This window comes from Puma concolor, chromosome D1 (genome assembly GCF_028749965.1).
Source record: "Puma concolor isolate L17-30 chromosome D1, mPumCon1.1.hap2, whole genome shotgun sequence".
NCBI lineage: Eukaryota > Metazoa > Chordata > Mammalia > Carnivora > Felidae > Puma > Puma concolor.
This window is the reverse complement of record NC_141676.1, coordinates 116,706,036-116,726,927: the sequence shown is the minus strand read 5'-3', so window position 1 is coordinate 116,726,927 and position 20,892 is coordinate 116,706,036. Positions and strand designations below refer to the sequence as shown.

At 44.0% G+C, this 20,892-nt stretch overlaps 1 long non-coding RNA gene across 1 annotated transcript; it reads right to left on the bottom strand.

Moving 5' to 3' along the window:
• Positions 1 to 18,029: 18,029 nt before the first annotated feature.
• Positions 18,030 to 20,018, bottom strand: LOC147577016 (uncharacterized). Its single transcript, XR_015240607.1, has 2 exons — positions 19,659 to 20,018; positions 18,030 to 18,203 (listed from the first exon to the last, which is right to left on the bottom strand). It is a non-coding gene; the product is annotated as an uncharacterized LOC147577016 (long non-coding RNA).
• Between the last annotated feature and the right edge of the window lie 874 nt (positions 20,019 to 20,892).

Here is a 20,892-nt window from a genome sequence, read left to right as displayed (position 1 = left end):
TTGCCAACATCCTAAGTAAGGGGGAAGGAATTGAATGTAGTGAATCTAATGGGATCTAATGTAAGGCTGGAGGGGCTGGCCTCAGGCAGGACCATGGACAATTCCTCCCTAGGAGCAGCAAGATATATCTCCTAACTAATTCTGCTTTTTCAGTGGGATACATTACAAAGGAATCAGCTGAGACGAATGAACAAGGCTGATGTATTAGAGAGGTGCCTGGGTGGCTCATTCAGTTAAGCATCCGACTTTGGCTCAGATCATGATCTCACAATCCGTGGGTTTGAGCCCTGCATCAGGCTCTGTGCTGACAGCTCAGAGCCCGGAGCCTGCTTCAAATTCTGTATCCTCCTCTCTCTGCCCCTCTCCTGCTTGTGCTCTCCCTCGCTTTCTCTCTCTCTCTCTCTCACACACACACACACACACACACACACACACAAATAATGAATAAACATTAACAATTTTTTTTTAAAACACTGATGTATTACAGATTGGAGGAGTGAAGGAAAGCTATGGAGCAGTCATGTAGGTGAGTGGACCAAAGAAACACAGTAGGATGGCAGGATGGCACCACCACCCGATTAATAATAGCACTTAGGGGGTGCCTGGGTGGCTCAGTCAGTTAAGCATCCGACTTCGGCTCAGGTCATGATCTCACAGTTTGTAAGTTCAAGTCCCGCGTCAGGCTCTGTGCTGACAGTTCAGAGCCTGGAGTCTGCTTTGGATCCTGTGTCTCCTTCTCTCTCTGCCCCTCTCCAACTTGTGCTCTCTCTATGTCTCTCAAAAATAAATAAATGTAAAAAGAATTTTAAATATTAGCACTTAGGAATTCCAATGAAACCAAGCAGCTGGAAAAGGCAGGCACAGAAGAGGTGAGAGTGAAGAGTTGGAGGGTTTGGTGAATAGTATAAAAACTAACCCAATAGGGGAGGAGCCAAGATGGCAGGACAGCATGGAAGTTTTTTTTTTCCATCTTGCATCCATGAAATACAGCCAGATCAACACTAAACCATCATGTACACCTAGAAAACTTATTTGAAGATTAACACAACAATCTGCACAACCTGAACCACAGAACTCAGCAGGTACACAGCGTGGAGAGGTGAATGGGGGATAGAGAAGCCACAGAGGGCTGGGAGCTGTTTTTGCTTCCAGAGAGACGACAGAGATGGGAAGAGAATGCAGGAAAAGCAGCCACCTCCAAAGCAGCTAGAGAGAAAGTAGAAAACTGGAAATAGTCACAGGGACTGAACTAAAAAGGAAGAAAGGAGAAAGGAGACGGTTTGAATTCCATTAAGATGCTGTAAACAGGGGAGTGCAGAATGTGAAACTCCACAACTCAATACCTGGTGGTGCTATGGTGGGAAAGGTGAATCCCCAGGAGCAGAGTGGGATCCGGGAGGTCCTTGGGCCACCCAGGTAGAAGAGGTTCCACTGCTGGAAGGACATTTGCTATAGGTTGTGTGGCCACCTGGTCCCAGCAGACCCCAGAAAACAACCACATTTGCTGGTGCTGGAACAGGGTGGTTGAGGGTGAAGTCTGGTCCCAGATGTGGGTTGTGATTTTGCCATAATCCCTGAAATGTTGCTGCTATGGGATCGCGTGAACTTTTTCTGGGGCGGGATGGCACCCAGCTGCAGTCTCTGGGCATCGGCAGCAGCACGATCCTCTGAGTGGCTGGCACCTGGCCATTGCTCAGTGAGACCCTCCTGGAGAGGATCTGAGCAGGTCAAAGCCGCAGTCCCTCAGAAGTGAGGGGTCAGGAAACACAGCTGCATCTGAGATAAAACCCAGGAGGGAGGTGCACCTGGCAAATTGACGGCTTGGGCACAGACAGTGTTAAGGCAGGGAGTAGAAAGAAACTGGAGACAAAGGATGGGTCTCCGATTGCTGTTCGCGCAGAGCACAGAGTTCCGACACTAGAGACTGGGTAGGTGGGTGACGCCATTTTCACCATTCCCCTACATGCACATACACACCAACAAGCGCCACAACATTCCACCCCTGCCCCCCGTAAGCTAAGCAGCGCCACCTAGTGGAGAACAGAGCCGTTACACTAAGCCCCGCCCAACTGGGCCAAACTCACTATTCAAGAACACCACAAATCTCTGCACCCACTTAGTTTATGGACTACAAAGGGCTTCATAGTTTCACTTGTAGGGGAAAGTGATGTAATTTCAATCATATTTCACTCTGTTCGTTGGTCCATCTATTAAATTTTCTTTTTATTTATTGCTCTTCTTTTTCTTGAATACAGAAAGGGAAAAAATTACTTTTATTGTCAATTATAATTTAAAATATTTTTATTTTTCTGCTATATTTTGTACTTTTTTGTAATTTTTTCAAATTCTATTTTACTTCCATCACTTAATTTTATTCTTTTTCATTGTACTCTTTTTCTCAAATTTTCAAACATTTTCCTTTCCCCCCCCCTTTTTTTTTTTCAACGTTTATTTATTTTTGGGACAGAGAGAGACAGAGCATGAACGGGGGAGGGGCAGAGACAGAGGGAGACACAGAATCGGAAACAGGCTCCAGGCTCTGAGCCATCAGCCCAGAGCCTGACGCGGGGCTCGAACCCACGGACCGCGAGATCGTGACCTGGCTGAAGTCAGACACTTAACCGACTGCGCCACCCAGGCGCCCCCTTTTTTTCCCCCTTTTTATCTAATCTATCAAGCTCCTTTCAATAGCCAGACCAAAACACGCCTAGGATCTAGCATCATTTATTTGATGTGTGTGTGTGTGTGTGTGTGTTGTTTTCAATTTTTTAATTTTTTTCCTTATTAATTCCTTTTCTCCCTTCAAAATGACAAATCAGGAATTCACCCCAAAAGAAATAGCAGGAACAAACGACAGCCAGGGACATAATCAACACAGATACAAGCAAGATGTCTGAACCAGAATTTAGAATCACGATAATAAGAATACTGGCTGGGGTTGAAAATAGGTTAGAATCCCTCTCTGTGGAGATAAAAGAAGTAAAAGCTAGTCAGGATGAAATTAAAAAATGGTCTAACTGAGCTGCAATCTCAAATGGACGCTGTGGCAGCAAGGATGGATAAGACAGAGCAGGAAATCGGCAATAGAGAGGACAATCTTATGGAGAATACTGAAGCAGAAAACAAAGAGGGAGACTAAGGCAAAAGAGCACAATTTAAGAATTAGAGAAATCAGTGACTCATTAAAAAGGAACAATATGAGAGTCATGGGGGTCCCAGAAGATGAAGAGATGGAAAAAGGGGTAGGAGGGTTGTGTGAGCAAATTATAGTGGATAACTGTCCTAACCTGGGGAAAGATAAAGACATCAAAATCCAGGAAGCACAGAGGACTCCCGTAAGATTCAACAAAAACCGACCATCAATAAGATATATCATAGTCAAATCAACGAAATACTCAGGCAAGGAAAGAATCATGAAAGCAGCAAGGGGAAAAAAAGTCTTTAACTTACAAGCAAAGGTAGATGATGTTTGCAGCAGACCTATCCACAGAAATCTGCCAGGCCAAAAAGGAGTGTCAAGATATATTCAGTGTGCTGAATCAGAAAAATATGCAGCAAAAATTCATTATGCAGTAAGGTTGCCATTCAAAATAGGAGAGATTAAAAGTTTTCCAAAGAACAACAACAAAAAAACTTAAAGAGTTCATGACCACTAAACGAGCCCTCAAGAAATTTTCAGGGGGATTCTCTGAGGGTTGAAAAGACGAAAAAAAAAAAAAAAAGACCAAAAGCAACAAAGACTAGAAAGCACCAGAAAACACCACCAGAAACTCCAACTCTATAAGAAACATCATGGCAATAAATTCATATCTTCCAGTACTCACTCTAAACATCAATGGACTAAATGCTTCAATCAAAAAAGACGGGTAACAGAATGGAAAAGAAAACAAGATCCATCTATATGCTGTTTACCAGAGACCCACACATTAGACCTAAAGACACCTTCAGATTGAAAGTAAGGGGATAGAGAACCATCTATCATGCTAACGGTCGCCAAAAGAAAGCCAGAGTACCCATACTCATATCATACAATCTAGATTTTAAAATAAAGACTGTAACAAGAGATGAAGAAGGGTGTTATATCATAATTAAGGGGGTCTATCCACCAAGAAGATTTTACAATTGTAAACATTTATGTTCCAAATGTGAGACAACCCAAATATATAAATCAATTAATTACAAATATAAATAAACTCTGATAATAATACCATAAAAGTAGTGGACTTCAATACCCCACTTACAACAATGGAAAGATCATCTAAATAGAAAATCAACAAGGAAACAATGGCTTTGAATGATACACTGGACCAGATGGACTTAACAGATATATTCCTAACATTTCATCCTAAAGCAGCAGAATATACATTCTTCTCCAGTGCACATGGAATGTTCTGCAGAATAGATCACATACTGGGACACAAATCAGACCTCAACAAGTACAAAAAGATCGAAATCATACCTTGCATATTTTCAGACCACAATGCTAAAAAACTCGAAATCAACCACAAGAAAAAATTTGGAAAGACAGCAAATACTTGGAGACTAAAGAACATTCTATTAAAGAATTAATGGGCTAACCAAGAAGTTAGAGAGTAAATTAAAAAGTACATGGAAGCCAATGAAAATGATAACACGACAGCCCAAAACTTCTGCGATGCAGCAAAGGTAGTCATGAGAGGGAAGTATATAGCATTCAGGCCTTTCTAAAGAAGGAAGAAAGGTCTCAGACACACAACCTAACCTTACAACTTAAAGAGCTGGAAAAAGAGCATCAAATAAAACCCAAAACCAGCAGAAGAAATGATACAGATTAGAGCAAAAATCAATGCTATCAAAACAAGCAAACAAACAAACAAAAACCAGTAGAACAGAAGCTGGTTCTTTGAAAGAATTAACAAAATTGATAAACCACTAGCCAGTTGTATCAAAAAGAAAAAGGAAAGGACCCAAATAAAATCAAGAATGAAAGAGGAGAGATCACAACTAACACAACAGAAATAAACCAATAATAAGAGAATATTATGAGTAATTATATGACAATAAAATGTGCAATCTGGAAGAAATGCACAAATTCCTAGAAATATATAAGCTACCAAAACTGAAACAGGAAGAAATAGAAAATTTAAACAGACCCATAACCAGTATAAAATTGAATTAGTAATAAAAAAATCTCCCAAAAAACAAGAGTCCAGGGCCAGATGGCTTTCCAGGGGAATTATACCAAACATTTAAGGAAGAGTTAATACCTATTCTCTTGAAGCTGTTCCAAAAAACAGAAATGGAAGGAAAACTTCCAAACTCTTTCTATGAAGCCAGCATTACCTTGATTCCAAAACCAGACAGAGACCCCCCCCATAAAAAGGAGAACAATATACCAATTTCCCTGATGAACATGGATGCAAAAATCTTCAACAACACATTAGCCAACCAGATCCAACAATACATCAAAAAAATTATTCACCACGAGCAAGTGGGATTTATACCTGGGATGCAGGGCTGGTTCAGTATCTGCAAAACAATCAATGTGATTCATCACATCAATAAAAGAAAGGACAAGAACCACATGATCCTCTCAATTGATGCAGAGAAAGCATTTGATAAAATACAACATCGTTTCTTGATAAAAACCCTCAAGAAATTAGGGATAGAAGGATTATACCTCGCAATCATAAAAGCCATATATGAACGACCCAACGCTAATATCATCCCCAATGGGGAAAAACTAAGCACTTTCCCCCTAAGGTCAGGAACAAGACAGGGATGTCCACTCTTGGCACTGTTATTCAACATAGTATTGGAAGTCTTAGCCTCCGCAATCAGACAACACAAGGAAATAAAAGGCATCCAAATCAGCCAGGAGGAGGTCAAACTTTCACTCTTAGCACATGGAATGAAACTCTATATGGAAAACTCAAAAGATTCCACCAAAAAACTGCTAGAACTGATCCACGAATTTAGGAAAGTGGCAGGATATAAAATCAATGCACAGAAATCAGTTGCATTCCTATACACCAACAATTAAGCAACATAAAGAGAAATCAAGGAATTGATCCCATTTACAATTGCACCAAAACCCATAAAATACCTAGGAATAAATCTAACCAAAGAGGTGAAAAATCTATGCACTTAAAACTTTAATGCATAGGTTTTTTTTTCAACGTTTATTTATTTTTGGGACAGAGACAGACAGAGCATGAACGGGGGAGGGGCAGAGACAGAGGGAGACACAGAATCGGAAACAGGCTCCAGGCTCTGAGCCATCAGCCCAGAGCCTGACGCGGGGCTTGAACTCCCGGACCGCGAGATCGTGACCTGGCTGAAGACGGACGCTTAACCGACTGCGCCACCCAGGCGCCCCTACACTTAAAACTTTAGAAAACTTATGAAAGAAATTGAAGACACAAAAAAATGGAAAAACACTCCATGCTCCTGGATAGGAAGAACAAATATTGTTAAAATGTCAACAGTATCTAAAGCAATCTACATATTCAATGCAATACCTATAAAAATAACACCAGCATTCTTCACACAGCTACAGCAAACAATCATACAGTGTGAAAAGACCCTGAATAACCAAAGCATCTTGAAAAAAGAAAACCAAAGCAGGAGGCATCACAATCCCAGACTTCAAGCTGTATTACAAAGCTGTAATCAAGACAATATGGTACTGGCACAAGAACAGACACTCAGATCAATGGAACAGAATAGAGAACCCAGAAATGCACCCCAAGATGTATGGCCAACTAGCCTTTGACAAAGCAGGAGAGAATATCCAATGGAATAATGACAGTCTCCTCAGCAAGTTATGCTGCGAAAACTGTACAGCAACATGCAGAAGAATGAGACTGGACCACTTGCCCACACCATACACAAAAAGACACTCAAAATGGATGAAAGACCTAAATGTAAGATAGGTAGCCATCAAAATCCTCAAGGAGAAAGCAGGCAAATAACTCTTTGACCTTGGCCTCAGCAACTTCTTACTCAACACGTCTCTGGAGGCCAGGGAAACAAAAGCAAAAATGAACTATTGGGACCTCATCAAAATAAAAATCTTCTGCACAGTGAAGGAAACAATCAGCAAAACTAAAAGGCAACCAACAGAATGGGAGAAGATATTTGCAAATGACATATCAGATAAAGGATTAGTATCCAAAATCTATAAAGAACGTATCAAATTCAACACCCAAAAAGCAAATAATCCAGTGAAGAAATGGGCAAAGACATGAATAGTCACTTCTCCAAGGAAGATAACCAGATGGCCAACCGACACATGAAAAAAATGTTCAACATCACTCATCATCAGGGAAATACAAATCAAAACCGCAATGAGATACCACTTCACACCTGTCAGAATGGCTAACATTAACAACTCAGGCAACAACAGATGTTGGTGAGGATGCGGAGAAAGAGGAACTCTTTTGCATTGTTGGTGGGATGGAAACTGGTGCAGCGACTCTGGAAAACAGTATGGAGGTTCCTCAGAAAATTAAAAAGAGGACTACCCTACGACCCAGCAAGTGCACTACTAGGTATTTATCCAAGGGATACAGGTATGCTGTTTTCAAGGGACACATGCACCCCAATGTTTATAGCAGCACTATCAATAATAGCCAAAGTATGGAAAGAGCCCAAATGTCCATCGTTGGATGAATGGATAAAGAAGATGTGGGGTGTATGTGTGTGTGTGTGTGTGTGTGTGTGTATGTGTGTATATATTTCAAAAAAAATGAAATCTTGCCATTTGGAACTATGTGGATGGACTGGAGGGTATTATGCTAAGCGAAATTAGTCACAGAAAGACAAATACCATATGACCTCACTCATATGAGGACTGTAAGAGACAAAGCAGATGAACATAAGGGAAGGGAAACAAAAATAATATAAAAACAGGAGGGGGGGAACATAAGAGACTCTTAAATATGGAGAACAAACACAGGGTTACTGGAGGGGTTGTGGGAGTGGGGATGGGCTAAATGGGTAAGGAGCATTAAGGAATCTAGTCCTGAAATCATTGTTGCACAATATGCTAATTTGGATGTAAATTAAAAAAAATAGAATTATTAAATAAATAAATAAATAAATAAATAAATAAATTTTTAGCTTCATTTTTCTGAGAAACAGAGAGAGAGAGAGAGAGAGAGAGAGAGAAAAGGCTGGACACAAGTGGGGAAGGATGCAGAGAGAGAGGGAGACACCGTATCTGAAGCAGGCTCCACGTTCAGTGCCGTCAGCACAGAGGCCAACCCAGGGTTCATACCCACAAACTGTGAGACCATGACCTGAGCAGAGGTGGGATGCTTAACCCACTGAGTGACTGAGGCACTGCAAAAAACGTCTGACCTATAAGGAACATCACTGCTACGTTGCTGATGAAGGGACGTAGAAGGGGCACATGTATGACCCCCCTCCTGTGCCGTGGTGGGGCAGAGTGCATGAGTGACACAACTCCTTTGCTGAGGCGACAACGCAACGGTGACCCCCCCTCCCCAAGGGCAGGGGCACATGCGTGAACCCCCTCCTGTGCTGAGGGGTGATGGGGCGCATGCATGAACCCCCTGACTCATTGAGGGGAGCAGAGCGCAGGCGAGATCCCCTCCTTCGCCAAAGGGTGGGTGCAAGCATGACCTAACATTTACCCTAAGCCCTAATTCTAATCTTACCCCTAACCATTACCTTAACAGTGCCTGCTTCTTTAGCTGTGAAAGTGAAAAGAGCCATTCAGGAAACGTCATATTTAATAGTGGCATCACTACTCCCTCACTGATGGGTTGCAAGCGTGACACCTCTCCATCGCTGATGTAGGTGTATCGAGGCTGTCCTAGAAGGGCAAAAAATATGATTCGTGTACTGTAGGCAGCTGTTAGGGATGCAATGATGAGCATTCATAGTAGGGCTCAGGCATTGGTATATGATCTTAAGATCTGAAGACCAAAAGTAGACAACCAACTCCGAAGTTGAGACCAGGTGAATTTCACAAGACAAGCAATAATGCTAGTATGTGCAACAAGAAATATTTGTCCTTGTTGGGGCGCCTGGGTGGCGCAGTCGGTTAAGCGTCCGACTTCAGCCAGGTCACGATCTCGCGGTCCGTGGGTTCGAGCCCCGCGTCAGGCTCTGGGCTGATGGCTCAGAGCCTGGAGCCTGTTTCCGATTCTGTGTCTCCCTCTCTCTCTGCCCCTCCCCCGTTCATGCTCTGTCTCTCTCTGTCCCAAAAATAAATAAAAAAAGTTGAAAAAAAAATTAAAAAAAAAAAAAAGAAATATTTGTCCTTGTATCAGCTTCTATCAGAGCGAATAACCATGGATAGTTAACAATAAAATGAAAATAACCTAACTGTAAAGTCGATATCAAAGCAATTGTTGACCCAACACAGATAGGCAATCAAGGAAAGATGAAAAGAAGTAAAGGAACTCAGCGAACACAAACCCTGCCTGTTTACCAAGAAAATCACGTCTAGCATTTCTAGCACTAGAGGCCATGCCTGACCAAGGAGATTTGTGAAAGGGCTTTGGTATCCTGACCGTGCAAAGGTAGCATAATCACTTGTTCCCTAAATAGTGACTCATATAAATGGCCACACGAGGGTTTTACAGTCTCTTCAAATGGGTGAAACAGACCTTCTCATGAAGAGGCGGGAATAGGACAAGAGTCAAGAAGACCTATGGAGCTGCTTTAAACTGTTTTTACCTTCATTTCATCCCTCAAAGAGAGAGGGAGAGAGAGCTAAATGTTTTTAGCTTCATTTCATCCCTCAGAGAGAGAGGGAGAGAGAGAGAAAGACAGAACACGAGTGGGGAAGGGGCAGAGAGAGAGGGAGACACAGTATCTGAAGCAGACTACACATTCAGAGCTGTCAGCACAGAAGCCCACCCAGGGATCAAACCCACAAACCGTGAGACCATGACTTGAGCGAAGTGGGACGTTTAATCCACTGAGCAACCAAGACACCACAAAAAACATCTGACCTAAAAGGAACATTACCTCTATATCACTGATGAATGGACGCAGAAGCGGCGCCTGCGTGACCCCCTCCTGTGCTGAGGGGAGGCAGAGCACATGAGTGACACCATTCCCTCCCCGAGGCGAGGGTGCAATGGTGACCCCCTCCTTCACCACGGGGGGGTGGGGGGGAGGCCACGCTGAACCCACTCCTGTGCAAAGGGGGGCACGCTAATGCCTGAAAACCTTCCGTGCCCAGGGGGGAGGAAGCATGACCCAAGTCTTACCCTACCCCTGATGGTAATGCTAACCCTAACCCTTACCTTAAGAGATGTGTTTCTTCAGCTGTGAATGTGAAAAGAACCATTCATGTAACATCACATTTAATAGTGACATCACTACTCCCTCCTCAAGGGGTGACCCTCTCACCCGCTGATGGGGGCATGGGGGCGAGGCGAAAGCCTCAAACACCTCATGGGCTGAGAGGGGCGGGGCACCTGTGCAAACCCTCCTCGCAGAGCAGGGTTGTGCACGTGCATCACACCCTCCCACCACAAGGAGTGGCTGTGCACACGTGTGAACACCTACCGTGCCAAGGTGAGTGGGGCACATGCGTGAACGCCCTCCCTGGCTGATGGGGGGGTTGTGTGTCTGCGCAAATGCCCTACCTCACGGAGCGTAGGTTGTGGGCATGCATGAACACCTTTCTGCCACAGGGGCTGTGTGCATACGAAGGGGGGCTGTACGCATGCATGGACACCCTTCCACGCCAAGGGAAGTGGGGCGCATGCGAGATCGCCCTCTCTCCCTGATTGCGGGGAAGGGGGTGTGCATGTGCAGACACCCTACCTCGCTGAGCCTGGTCGTGCGCATGCGTCAACACCCATCAGCAACTAAGGGGTGCTGTGCACATGCGTGAACACCCTCCTGCACCAAGGTGAGTGGGGAGCATGTATGAATGTCCTCCGTGGCTGGGGGGTGTTGTGTGCATGCGCGAATGACTACCTCCCAGAGAGAGGGTTGTGCGCTCCCTAGAACACCCTCCCGCCACGAGGGGGAACAGTGCGCATGCATGAACACCCTCTGCCAAGGCCGCGGCGGTGGGGGGTGGGGGGGGAGGGCGGTGGATGCGTGTACACTGTTTGGCACCGAGAGGAGTGGGGCACATGCACGATCGCCCTCCCTGGCTAAGGGGGTGTTGTGTGCATGTGCAGATGCCCTACCTCACCCAGCAGGGCTGTGTGCATGCGTGAACAACCTTCTGCCACGAGGGGGCGCTGTGAGCATGCGTGAACTCCCTCCCTTGCGGAGGGGGGTTGTGCACATGCACAAATGCCCTACCTCATCCAGGAGGGTGTGCACATGCGGGAAAACCCTCCCACCAGGAGGAAGGGCTGTGCGCATGCGTGAACACCCTCTGGCATTGAAGGGCGCGGAGATGCATAGTTTGCACCTTCCCTCCCTGAAGAGGGGTGATGCACACGTGTGAAACCCCATCCCCAGTGAATGGGCGAGGCGCATAGCGCAACACCCTCCCCTGCCTGAGTGCCGTCTGGTGCGTGGGTGAACGCACTCCCATACCAAAGGGGGGGGGGGCGCACTAATACTTGAAAACCTCCCGTACCCAGGGAGGAGATGGCTTGACCTAACCCTTGCCCTACCCCTGATGGTAATGCTAACCCAAACCCTTATCTAAAGAGCTGCATGTTTCTTCACCTGTGAAAGTGGAAAGAACCTTTCATGAAACATCACATTTAATAGTGACATCACTACTTCATCCCTGAGGGGTGAAGCTGTGCATGAGTGAAACTCTCACGTGGGAACCTGAGGAGAGGCAGAAGTCTATACACCACCTCTTGGGCCAAGTGGGACGGGGCGATTTGTGAACATCCTACCTTGCAGAGGGTGGTTTCTGCTCAGTTCCACGCCAACGGAATTGGGGCACATGAGCAAAAGGCCTACGTCACTGATGGGGCATGATGTTCATGCGCAGAGGACCTGCCCAGTGGGGGAGCATTGTGAGCATGTGTGACCACATTCTGTCATGAGGCGTGTTGTCCTCATGCGTGAGCAAGCTTCCCAAAAAAAAGGGACTGCGCGCATGCTTCAACATCCTTCCGCACGATTGAGCGTGGGGACCATGCGCAATCACCCTATGTCTTTGAGCGGAGGTTTTACATATACACAGACACCTTACCTCACCAAGACTGATCATGCGAATGCCCCAGCAGCCATCCAATACCAAGCAACACTGTGCACATGTGTGAAAGAACACCCTCTCGCTCCCACAGTGGGGAGTATGCACAAACACCCTTGCTAATGCTTGAACCACTCCTGTGCCAGGAGAGACTTGGCTTGAATTAATCATTACTGTACTCCTGATGGTAACCCAAACCTTAGCTAACCCTAACATAAATCTCCTAGCCCTAACCGCTTAACCCTAATCTCTAACCCTAAACCCAACTCCGAAACTCCAATCCCTAAACCCTAACCACTAGCCTTAACACTCTAACCCTAAACCCCTAACCCTAACCCACTAACACTGAACCCTAACCCTACACCCGAACCCTGACCCCTAACCCTTAACCCCTAGCCCCAACCCTAACCCTAACTCTAACCCCTAGCCCTAACCCCTAACCTGAACCCAAACCCAAACCTGAACCCTAACCCCACCCCCCCATTTCTAAATCCAACCTTCCCTAACCATCAACCCTAACCCTTAAACCCTCACCTCACCTTGATCCTGACCCTTTACCCTGACTTTATACCCTGACTTTCACCTTGATTCTCAATTTACTCACCTCTTCTTAACCCTGATTCTGACCCTTAACCCCTACCTTTATCTTTTACTTTGGCCATAACCCTGAATGTCACTGTAAGCTTTACCCATCCTCATCCCATCCCCATAATTTATTCTGGACACAGCCATAGTTCTTTAAACCCTAATACCTTTTCTAGTCATATAACATCAATACAACACAAAACCAGAAAAAAACATATTTGTATCCCTTTAAATACAGATCTAACAATCCTCCAGAGAATACAGTGATATAAAACCAAAGCACATAAAAGAATCACGCACCATAAGCAAGTCTACCCCAGACATTCAAGGGTTATTCAACACGCTGAAACCAAGCATTGTTATGCACATTTTTTTAAATGAAAACATGTGATCATACTAATTGATACAGAAAAAGCTCTAAACAAAATCCAATGCTAGTTTATGATACACACACAAGAAAGTCAGAATAAAGAGTAATTTGTTTAATAAACCTACAGCAAAAATCATTCTCAATTTTGAAGACTGGAAGGTTTCCTCTGATACCGGGAACAAGGCCAAGATGCAGGCTTTTCACTCATTACTGAATACTGTACTGAAAGTTCTATCCAGAGCAACGAGGGAAAAAAAAAGTCATCCACATGTGAAAGGAAAAGATAGAACTACATCTATTCAGAAACCAGAGATGACATCATCTTATATAAAGGACTTCCAAAAAAAATCAACAAAAATTATTGGAGTTAGTCACCTAATTCAGGAAAGTTACAGGGCAAAATTTTGATGCACAAATATCTCACTTATTTTTATACACTCACAATGAATCCTATGAAGAAGAATTTAAGAAAACAATTCCATTTTAGGTAACATCATCAATAAAATACTTGGTAAAAGATGTAAAAACACTGCTGAAAGAAGTTAAAGATGATCTGAAATGTACTATTGCTAAATGGCGATAGTACACAATGCAACATGTAGATTCAATGTGATTCCCAGGAAAATTCACAAAGGCCTCTGAGAAGAAATGCACAAGCTCATCCTGACAGTCATATGGAAAATCAGGGGACTACAAAATAAATAAATCAAAAAAATAAAAGGTAGAACTCATACTTCCCAATTTCAAATCTTCAAACAAAGCAATAAACATTGTGATACTGTCATAAACATATACATACAGATCAGTGGGATTTAATTGAAAACACAGAAATACACCCTTTCATCTATGGTCAACTGAATTTTGACAAGGGTGGACAACATGCCATTATGGATACAATGGTCTTTGCGACAAAAGGGTGCTAGACAACTGACTATCACATGCGCAGAGGAATGAAATTGGACCCTTACCCTCACACCACATACAAACATTAACTCAAAGTGGATCAAAACCTCAAATGTAAGAGGTAAACTTATAAACTCTAGAAGAATAAATGGGGATAAATCTTCATGAGCATTGAGTTTAACAATGCTCTTAGAGCTGACACCAAAGCACAAGCAAGGGGAAAAAAGTAGATAATTAGTTTCCTCAACATTAAAAACCTTTGTAGATCAAAAGGTGCTATCCCAAAAGTGAGAAGACAATACCTAGAATGGAAGAAAATATTCGCACATTATTTGTGTTGTAACAGTCTGTTATACAGAATATATAAAGAGCTTTTACAACTCATCATCAACAACAACAACAAATAAGTTTTAAAATGGACAAAGGACTCAGATATACCTTTCCCCAGGGAGATCATGGTGAATAGACACGTAAAGATGTTAAACATTAGTCCTTATGGAAATGGAAGATTTGAACCACCGTTAGATACCCTTTTACACACACTAAAATTGCTATAATCAAGAAAACTACAAAATAACAAATGTTGGCAAAGATATTGACAAATTGGAACCCTTAATGTGGAAATGTAAAATGGTGGAGCCTATGTATAAAATAATTTGGCATTTCCTCAAAAAGATAACAACATAGAATTACCATATGGCTCAATAACTCTACTCTTAGATGTATATCCCAATGAATTGGAAACAGTAGTTTAAAAAAAGAGCACGTTCACAAACATATACAGCAGCACTGTTCACAGTAGTGGAATGGTAGAAACTATGCCAATGCCCCGCGGTGGGTGAGTGGATAAATAAACTGGGGCAAACCCACGAACAGCAATATCATTCTGTCCTATAAAGGAATGAAGTAACATGGTGAGGCTGTAGAGAACAGTGCAGTGGTTCCTCATAAAGTTAACACAGGACTCCACCTCTGCACACACGTACCCAGAAATTGAAAGCGAAGCCTTGAGCCGACATTCCTGTTCCTGTGTTCATAGCAGCTTCTTCACAACAGCTAAAACATGGAAGCAACCCAAGTGACGGCGGGACAGGTGAATAAATAAACAAGATGTGGTCTCTACACAATGCAACAGGCTCAGCCTCACAAAGGAAGGGAATTCTGACACCTGTTACAACATGGACTGAACCTCGCAGTCATCGTCCTGAGGGAAATACGCCAATCACAGGAGGTCAATTACTCTCTTCTTTCCAAATAAACCCGCTTTTGCTGGTAGAAACTGGAGGTGTTGTTTTTAAGGTAAACAGAACCAATGAATAAGCACACTCGCAGGATATGAGACCAACACCCAAACACCACATGCACATCTACACACTCCTGACGACCCACAGGAAGAAGAAAGAGACCATCCCATTTACAACCGCATCAGAAGGAATGACGTGCTGGGGCGGGGGGGGGGGGGGGGGGGGGAGGTGGGTAATCTAAGCAAGCAGGTGACAGGCCAGGCCTGCTCTCTGAGGACAGGACACTGGGGACAGAAACCGAGGAAGACTCACAGGGATGGAAAGCCACTCTGTGCTCCTGGACGTGGAGGAACTGACACTGTGACCACGTCCGTCCTGCGCGAAGCGATCTACAGATCCGGGGCCAGATCCGGCACCGAACTCCCCAGGACGCCGTCGCAGACACGAACAGACACCCCGACCAGAGCGGCCAGAGCGACCGGAGCGCAAGCACCGCCCGGGCACCTGCTCCCAGACCGTGAACCGCATGAGGACGTGGCGGAAACCGAGTTGGCGCGGAGCAGGAACACGGACGCGCGGCCCCGGGGCCAAGAGCGGGAAGACCCGACGACCGCGCGCACAGCCCCGCGGGGGACACAGTATCACCGCGCACGAAGCTGCGCCGGGTCCTTCCCCCGATGAGTCCCCTGAACACCGACCCCCTTCAGCGTCCCCGCCCCGGAAGCTCCTCCTCTCCGGGCTTCGCTTTCTCCTCACCTGCTCCTCCCCAGGCGGGTCCTGAAGAGACCGGGTTCTTGTCGATGTGGACGCGGCCCCACGTCCTCCTGAATCCCCCACGGCGGGTCCCGAGGAAGCGTGGCTCCTGTCACACAGGAGGCGGGCTAAATGCGCGTGCGAGCGCCTGGCTCAGGCGCCCCCCTGCAGGCGGTGGAGGTAGTGCTGGACATGCTGGGCTCACAGGTCCACGGAGGCAGCGCCCCTTCTTGGCCACGAGCTGAATCCATGACATTTTGGAAATTGAAACTGAAGCGGAGCCCACTATCCCCTAACTGTGCCAAAAATAGTTAAGGAACAATTAATTGGAAACCATATGAAATGAAATGTACACACAAACTTTACCACCTACACCAAAATTCACTGGAAACTGTAGAGAAATTTAAAATGCAAACACAAGGGGCAGCTCTTGCTGCCCACGGTCCTGTCCCTGTGCTTTAATAAAATCACCCTTTTGCACCAAAGATGTCTTCAAGAATTCTTTCTTGGCGTGGGCTCCGGACCCCGCGAACCCCACTATCACCCCCAAAACTTCATCATTTATATGGCACCCATCATGTGGGGCAGTCTTTTCATCTGGATTCTGGGCTGGTGCAAACTTGATGAGTACTCTTTCCTTCCTTTACCCTCATTTCAGGGTCTTTTGAGAAGTATGGTCTTATTGGAACACTGTCATGTCAATCGCTCAGGCTGCCATCCCTTCAACCGTGGCTATTCTACCCGGAAGAGAAAGCCTGCCTTATGGTTGGAAGTTAGTACCCTAGCCAGAATGGTAACATCTTTAAGAAACTAAGATTGACTATGAAGCATAATGCCAATAAAGCCCCTTGGAAATGCTGGCCTGATACCTTGCTTACAGAGTTCCCAGCAGCCTTACCAGGTGAGTAAAAAAGTCACTTCCTGGAAGGTACAGGAACCTCAGGATACTGTGGGGACCTCATGAAAAGGAATCTGCCCAAATCTGCAGGTTTTGCAGACAGGTCTGATGCCAAGTACTTGACCTGGCTTTTGGCCTAGACAGGCTACTAGAATTTCAGTCTAGAGGTTCCTTGAAAGGTTCCAGCAAAGCAAATTTTCAAAGATCTATATGCTCACTCATCAGTCTTGCTGAGCTTATGTAATTATTAGGTCAAGGTTGTGAAAACTGGACTTGTTTTACAAATGAATTAGTCTTGATTTGGCTTCCTCTGGAAATGAGGGTTTTTAAAGAGAAAAACTATGTTTCAATAATGCACCTTCGTGGATGTAAAATTCTACTTCTGATAGTCTACAAATATTATTTGCCTAAGCTGGACAACTTGAGATAAACTTGAAAAAAACTGTCACAATAGCACAGGTATGGACAATCTTCTTGCTTGTTATTCTGTGCAGAGAGTAACAGGACCCCATGGGCATATGATTGCTTAAACAACTAAAAATGGGATGGACTCCTCCAATAATTGCATATGGAAAGTCTTTTCTCACTGTAGACCTATAAATAGACTATAGCGCTTTATTTAATTATTCACTTGAGGCCGGGTTAATTGATACATCTCTAAATGAATATGCAAGTCATAGCCTTGCTTAACCTGATCTGACTGTTACTAGAAACCCACCCCATATAAATCCAGGAGACATGATGTATTTAAAAGACTGGAAGTCTAATACAGCAGGGGTTTTAACTCCAAAATGGAAGGTCCCCTTACTGGGTTGTATTATGTACTTCCACTACAGTAAAATTGGAAGGCCATTCTTCATGGACTCACATATCAAGAATTAAACCTGAACCTTCTTCACAGGAATCTAGTATGCAAGCTGACATGCCTTCTTATTCCTGTGAACCAGTGGAAGGCCTCAAATCTCTCTTCAAATGACAGTAATGGACTGAAGGAAAATTACCAAAGGTTTGTGTATATATGCTTCTCTTTCCCATAACATGAACCTTATTTTGTTGTCTTTTTCTGTGTCTTCCTGCCTAGTGATGTTACGGAATCAGGCTGGAATGCTGGCGGAAAAACCAAGTGGCACTCGGAGGTCTTGGTGAATCGGAGATTTATTTAACGCCGGGAGGTTCAGAGGAGACCACTTCTCCAAAGATCTGAGCCCCGAATGAAGGGGGGTGAGGGTAATTTATAGTTTTCAGCTTCCAAATCTGTGGTGCGGTTTCATGTACGCGGCAAACAGGGCAAGGAGAACCCGGAAGAGGTCTCTAAGGTAGAGAACAGAGCTTGTTTTAGTCCTGTCAGCCATCTTATGGTGTAAAACTTTATTCATTTTCCCAACAGTCCCCCCTTTGATGACTTTTTAGAAATATTTTCTTAGGCATCACCTTTTAGCTCTAGGGGTTGGTACCCTCGGAAGGCTAAGATACATGCTGCAGTTTGGCGAACAACAGCATTTTGAATAAAACATACCAGGGTATTTAGTATACGGGGGCCGATGGCCACAAGTAAAATTACGGAAAGGAGGGGCCCTGCCAGGGAAGGGAGCCAGGACGCCCAGTCTGTGAGATCCCATCCTCTCCATTGACTGATATTTTCCTGTCGTCTGCATTGAATTCTTTGAATTCCTTAACCTTAGTCCTGACTATTTCTGACTGGTTTACAAAATAGCAGCATTCCTCCCCCAGAAAGATACAAGTCCCTCCTTTTTCTGAAGTGAGGGGGTTGAGGGCTGGCCTATTTTGGAGGCACACTGCTGCCAGGGAGTTTATTTGGCTTTGTCAGGTTCCCAGGGAGTCTGCCATCTGTTCCGTGTCCAGCTTGTTGGTGCCGTCTCTATTAGCCCGACAGCAAGAAGCAAGATCAGGGCGATGACACCAGTAAGAGGCAAGGGCTGGCAGAGTTGCATCTGAACCCCTGGGCTCAGTCTACATGTTGATTCCTCAAGCTTCTTCCATGCGCAGGCCAGCCAGCTTCCAGGGTGTGGCTGGAGCAGGGCTGGAGATCTCAGGGGCCAGTGTCTTTTTGAGGGTCAGTTTAAGTGGGTTGACTGGATCTGGATCACTTCGCCAGGTTGAGGGTTCCTCTGAGTTGGCCTTCTGAAGTCTGGAGTGATGGACCCATAGGGTGATACCTGAAACTGAATCCTCTATTTGGTTGTATATCTGTAAAGTCCACCTCCAAGTCTCATAAAGGGGTGGGTTTCTGGTAAATGTCAGATAAGTTTTAGGGAAGATGTGGTTTGCATATTTAGAGATTCATCCTGTTTTCCAGTTGTCTAAATAATCATATGCCCATGGGGGTCTTGTTATCCCCACAGAATAACAAGCACAGAAGATTGTCTATACATGATATACTGTGACAATTTTTCTGAAGTTTATCTCAAGTTGTCTAGTTTAGGCAAACAACAAACATTTAAAGACAATCAGAACTAGAATTTAACATCCATAACAGTGCATTGTTGAAACATAGTTTTTCTCTCTAACCGCCCCCCTTTCCAGAGATAGCCAAATTGAGACCAGTGCATTTGTAGAACAAGTCCAGTCTTAGCAAACGTGGTCTAATTATTTAGTAAGCTCAGCAAGAATAGCGATTGATCATGAGGATCTTTTAAAGTTTGCTTTGCTGGAACCTTTTATAAGGAATCTCTGAGTTGAACATTTAGTAGCTTCTCTAGGCCAGAAGCTGAGCCAAATACTTGCCATCAGACAGGCCTGTAATACCTGTAGAATAGGGCTAGTTCCTCTTCATGACGTCCCCAAGATATCCTGAGGGTCCTGCACCTGCCAGGAAGTGACCTTCTTTACTCAGCTGGTGAGGCTGCTGGGAACTCTGTAAGCAAGGTATCAGGCCAACATTTCCAAGGGACTTTGTGGCTCCATGTTTCATAAAGCCAACCTTAGTTCCTTAAAGCTCTCTGGTCATATCTGAGTCTATGAATGTCACTCTCAACTACGACATTCCAGTCAAAGCCTTGGTAAAATAACCAGTATTTCCACTGGTGACCTGTTATAAGATGAACAGATTCTTACTGAACTTATGCAAACTGTAATTGCCGTGAAAGAAAGAATACTCACTGAGAGTTTTTGAATTTCAGGGGAGTTATGTAGAGAGAAAAGATAAATGTTTCAGTTTGCAAATGAATATGACATTTCTGTATATCATAGATATCTTGAGAGAAAGTGTCCTTAATCTGGAAGAGCAAACATTAGAGAACCAACAATATTTTCAACAAGAATCACAAAACTATAATCTTCCTGAGTTCATTTAATCCCATGTTCCTAATTCTTGTTCATTTTGAATGCAGCTTTTTAGTTCTGGAAATTCTTACCCATTTTAATATTAATCTTAAAGATGTCAAATACCTGTATTTGTCCCCAAAGTCCTTTTTATAAATCTCCTTGAAGAAGAAACACATTTTGTGAGAGAATAAGAACAATTATAAATGACAAAAATCTCAGAAATAGACATTGTTAAAGATCTGATGAGAGTTCACTATGATGCAATTGACAAAGAAATTCAGTTGTTTCTGTGACACACAACAATTCAAGTAATCAGAATATTAAGTGATGACTGTATGCCAAAACATTAAAACATTAGGAAATGCATATATATTTGGGCAGTTACAGCACTTACCTGTGCAATACAACCTAAGGTTTACCATTGTACGACAGTGCTTTTCCCAATAACTTAGCATCCCAAATAAAAGGGCCTAATTGGTCAAAAAGACTTCATTTACAACTTAAATCCTGGGAAGTTTTTTAAAACCTTAGCAAGTTATAAGTACAGCCTAAATAGGTGTACAGATGATTACAAATCTTAAGACTTTATTTATTCAACCAAGGTGGCAATAAAAGATCCAAAAGGTCAATGGATAGCATTATGTAGTTCTTACCAAAACCTAGCTCCCTTAACATTGAGAAGTTTTAACTAAGTGATCAAAGACCTGATAAAGAT